Source organism: Schistocerca cancellata, unplaced genomic scaffold (genome assembly GCF_023864275.1).
Source record: "Schistocerca cancellata isolate TAMUIC-IGC-003103 unplaced genomic scaffold, iqSchCanc2.1 HiC_scaffold_598, whole genome shotgun sequence".
NCBI classification, from domain to species: Eukaryota; Metazoa; Arthropoda; class Insecta; order Orthoptera; family Acrididae; genus Schistocerca; species Schistocerca cancellata.
The window spans coordinates 20,001-25,000 of NW_026046610.1; the positions used below are offsets into that span (position 1 = coordinate 20,001).

General features: G+C 54.1%; 1 non-coding gene across 1 annotated transcript in view; it reads left to right on the forward strand.

The window, feature by feature from the left end:
* The first annotated feature begins 4,070 nt into the window (after positions 1-4,070).
* Positions 4,071-5,000, forward strand: part of LOC126134076 (small subunit ribosomal RNA) — a 1,908-nt gene continuing 978 nt past the window's right edge. The window contains exon 1 of the ribosomal RNA XR_007527593.1: positions 4,071-5,000. This exon is cut by the window's right edge and continues 978 nt beyond it. This is a non-coding gene — a ribosomal RNA (small subunit ribosomal RNA).

Below are 5,000 nucleotides of genomic sequence, written 5' to 3' on the forward strand. Positions count from 1 at the left end.
TGCAGGTCCCCCGCAACATGACCTGCTGCACCGACGATACCGCCATCTAGGCGACGCCACGCCGACTACAACATCGCTAGGTCCCACAGTGCCCATTTTTCGACGCCACCCACACAGCCTGCATCATCTGTCCACCACAGGAGCCCCAACGCCAGTGCCTGCGCCGCACGAAGTCGTCGACCGACAATCGCTCCACCCGCACCCGCACGTGCCCCACTCCAACCGCCCAAATCGCAACTCCAGCGGATGAATGGCGGACTCTTCCCGCACTCCTATCGTGCAATCCACCCCTATATCTTGCGTTTCATGAAGAGTTATATCCAATATGCCATATTCCCGCTGTCCCTATACATGCTCTAAGTAGCTCGCTTGCTACAGCAGCAGCAGCACCACCTCCGCGCGCTTCCCTGGGGGCACTGAACCGCAGGACGCGAGACCCCACGCCCTGTGGCAAACAGGGCTCCTCGCAGAATATATACGGTCCCTACCCCGCACAACGATGACGGTGTGGGGGCCATTGTACGACACCGCTTCCTGCGGTGCCAACGCTGTCGTAGAGTCGATACTCCATCTTTGGTAGAAGGCAACCATTCCGCTGTAAATGAGTACGTCGCTCGTAGTTCAGTCACCTCGCAGCACTGCTCAGTAAACTATGCAGGCCCACATAGATAGATCAAATACGCAAATGCCCCTATACATGCTGAACGTCTGTGCAAACAAAACGAACCACACGTCACCCGCACACTCTATCACCCACACACTCTATCACACACTACTCTCTGCCTGTAACAAACACAGATACAATAATTAAGCACCGGCATGGACCAACGTCCGGTGCATCCTATCCGCCACAGTACACCAACCAGACTATGATAACCAGGCCAGGAGGTCCAATCATAAAACAGAATATCCCACTCGTCCGACAACCACAATTGCTCAGATAAGCCACCAACACCCACACATGTCCTACACAGGGGTGCACCCAACATCACCACACTGCCTCGTCTTACAGCACAAACACACTGGCAGGAATGAAACACACAGGTCTGCCGCAACCACAGACACGGCTCGCCCCCCCCTCTCACTGGCGGAAAGCGCATCCCGACGTGACATAACTCCTTTGACACACTGACGCTGCCTCGGGCATCCACGTCCTACGGTCGATATCAACGAACCTCACCCCCCCCCCCCCCCCCACAACACGCCATCCCATACCACATTGTGTACCGTACCCAAACCTAACGTGTACTGTACTACAACGCAATGTGTACCATAACACAACCCAGTTTGTACCTTAACCTAACCTATGTCACCTTAACCTAACCTATGTCACCTTAACCTAACCTATGTCACCTTAACCTAACCTATGTCACCTTAACCTAACCTATGTCACCTTAACCTAACCTATGTCACCTTAACCTAACCTATGTCACCTTAACCTAACCTATGTCACCTTAACCTAACCTATGTCACCTTAACCTAACCTATGTCACCTTAACCTAACCTATGTCACCTTAACCTAACCTGTGTTGCACCTTAACCTACCTCAATTTGCACCGCAATGTAACTCAATTTGCACCGCAATGTAACTCAATTTGCACCGCAATGTAACTCAATTTGCACCGCAATGTAACTCAATTTGCACCGCAATGTAACTCAATTTGCACCGCAATGTAACTCAATTTGCACCGCAATGTAACTCAATTTGCACCGCAATGTAACTCAATTTGCACCGCAATGTAACGCAATTTGCACCGCAATGTAACGCAATTTGCACCGCAATGTAACGCAATTTGCACCACAATGTAACGCAATTTGCACCGCAATGTAACGCAATTTGTACCGCAATCTACCCCCATGTTGTGCCTTAACCTAACCCACGTTGTGCCTTAACCTAACCCACGTTGTGCCTTAACCTAACCCACGTTGTGCCTTAACCTAACCCACGTTGTGGCTTAACCTAACCCACGTTGTGGCTTAACCTAACCCACGTTGTGGCTTAACCTAACCCACGTTGTGGCTTAACCTAACCCACGTTGTGGCTTAACCTAACCCACGTTGTGGCTTAACCTAACCCACGTTGTGGCTTAACCTAACCCACGTTGTGGCTTAACCTAACCCACGTTGTGGCTTAACCTAACCCACGTTGTGGCTTAACCTAACCCACGTTGTGGCTTAACCTAACCCACGTTGTGGCTTAACCTAACCCACGTTGTGGCTTAACCTAACCCACGTTGTGGCTTAACCTAACCCACGTTGTGGCTTAACCTAACCCACGTTGTGGCTTAACCTAACCCACGTTGTGGCTTAACCTAACCCACGTTGTGGCTTAACCTAACCCACGTTGTGGCTTAACCTAACCCACGTTGTGGCTTAACCTAACCCACGTTGTGGCTTAACCTAACCCACGTTGTGCCTTAACCTAACCCACGTTGTGCCTTAACCTAACCCACGTTGTGCCTTAACCTAACCCACGTTGTGCCTTAACCTAACCCACGTTGTGCCTTAACCTAACCCACGTTGTGGCTTAACCTAACCCACGTTGTGGCTTAACCTAACCCACGTTGTGCCTTAACCTAACCCACGTTGTGCCTTAACCTAACCCACGTTGTGCCTTAACCTAACCCACGTTGTGCCTTAACCTAACCCACGTTGTGCCTTACCCTGCTCTGTAATTGGCATATGACACGTTACATTAATGTATTGTTGTCCAACCGCAACCGGCTCAGAATGTTGTGTACACAGCTATGTGTCATCTCCCCATAACAGCTGCATTGCAGTGTGGTACGCCATAGAGACGTGTGGGAGTAATGGACGCAGTGGATGGCGATCAGCATGAGCCGTCTGTTCATGTAGTGGCGCGTGTATGCAGACGTAGTAGTCTCTTCTCACACAATGTGATAGCACGGTGCCCCGCGTTCCACATCTGCGACATGCTACAGAGGCCGGTTGACAGTTGGTCGCGCAATGGAGATCGCATATGTACGGGGGCACCTTCCACGTGCCCTCTAGTCGGGCACATTTTGTTGCGTGGATGTGAGCGAATGTAGTGTGTCTTGACACCTGACAGGCAGGCATGCAATAATAGTTGACTTTGCAAACGGGGATGGACGTGTACGTTTACTGGTGACGTTACGCAAATGAACAACTGGTAACCCGTTGTGGTGCGGTTGATCTTGCTGGAGGTACATCTGTGAGGGCAACGATCGGTACAGCTACGAAGCGGTCCCCACCATACCAACGAACGTGAATGTGAATCTGGGTGTGAAGCGATACGCGGCTGTGGGTGGGTGGGACTGTCCCCGGCCGGTGAGGGGGGGCCGCCCGGCGTGCTGGCCGCGCGGTGCGTGGGCGCACGCGCTACAGCCGGCTGGTGGGGGCGCCCAGTGGCAGGCGCGCCGGCCGACGGACGCGGCAGGCGGCGCAGCTGCGCGCCGGGGCACCCTGCGCGCGGCGCCGTGCAGCCAAAGTGGGTCCTCGCGGACCCGGTGCGAAGCGCGGTGGACATCTGCAGTGTGCTGGTCCGATTGAGGACTGTGTGCGTTGAGGATGCGCCGCCGCCCGGCACTCGGCGCCGCGACGCCGTCTGCTGCTCGGTCGCCCCAGCGGTTCTCGCTGGTGGTTTGTATCGCAGTTGTGCGGACGTGTTGGCACGTGCGCTGTGCTGGGAGAGTTCGCTTCGGCACCCACGTGGGGCCTTTGCCCTTCTGTGGCGCTGGCGTTGGAGCTGCCGGTCACCGTAGGTGGCGCGTGTTGTCTCCCGCCGGCAATGCCACGACAGCACGCTCCCGGGCCTCTGTCGGCAGCGGCAAGCTCAGTTGGGAGCACGGGTGGTCGCACCTAAAGCGTCTACTCGCCTAACTCCGGGCGATTGCGCCTCTCTCGAACCCGACCAAGTACTTAGGACGGCGCTGCGCGCCGCCGGGACCTGAGAGGGTTTCGAGGTGTATTGTGCAGGGGAGCCCAGCCTCCTCCTGTTTGCAGAATAATTGAGCGGACGCTTGCGTGTTCGCGCGGGCCCCCGGGACACACTCCCGGGCGGCCGGCTGCTCAGCTCTAGTTGACGCAGCTCCCTGGTTGATCCTGCCAGTAGTCATATGCTTGTCTCAAAGATTAAGCCATGCATGTCTCAGTACAAGCCGCATTAAGGTGAAACCGCGAATGGCTCATTAAATCAGTTATGGTTCCTTAGATCGTACCCACGTTACTTGGATAACTGTGGTAATTCTAGAGCTAATACATGCAAACAGAGTCCCGACCAGAGATGGAAGGGACGCTTTTATTAGATCAAAACCAATCGGTCGGCTCGTCCGGTCCGTTTGCCTTGGTGACTCTGAATAACTTTGGGCTGATCGCACGGTCCTCGTACCGGCGACGCATCTTTCAAATGTCTGCCTTATCAACTGTCGATGGTAGGTTCTGCGCCTACCATGGTTGTAACGGGTAACGGGGAATCAGGGTTCGATTCCGGAGAGGGAGCCTGAGAAACGGCTACCACATCCAAGGAAGGCAGCAGGCGCGCAAATTACCCACTCCCGGCACGGGGAGGTAGTGACGAAAAATAACGATACGGGACTCATCCGAGGCCCCGTAATCGGAATGAGTACACTTTAAATCCTTTAACGAGTATCTATTGGAGGGCAAGTCTGGTGCCAGCAGCCGCGGTAATTCCAGCTCCAATAGCGTATATTAAAGTTGTTGCGGTTAAAAAGCTCGTAGTTGGATTTGTGTCCCACGCTGTTGGTTCACCGCCCGTCGGTGTTTAACTGGCATGTATCGTGGGACGTCCTGCCGGTGGGGCGAGCCGAAGGCGTGCGACCGCCTCGTGCGTGTTCGTGCGTCCCGAGGCGGACCCCGTTGAAATCCTACCAAGGTGCTCTTTATTGAGTGTCTGGGTGGGCCGGCACGTTTACTTTGAACAAATTAGAGTGCTTAAAGCAGGCAAGCCCGCCTGAATACTGTGTGCATGGAATAATGGAATAGGACCTCGGTTCTATTTT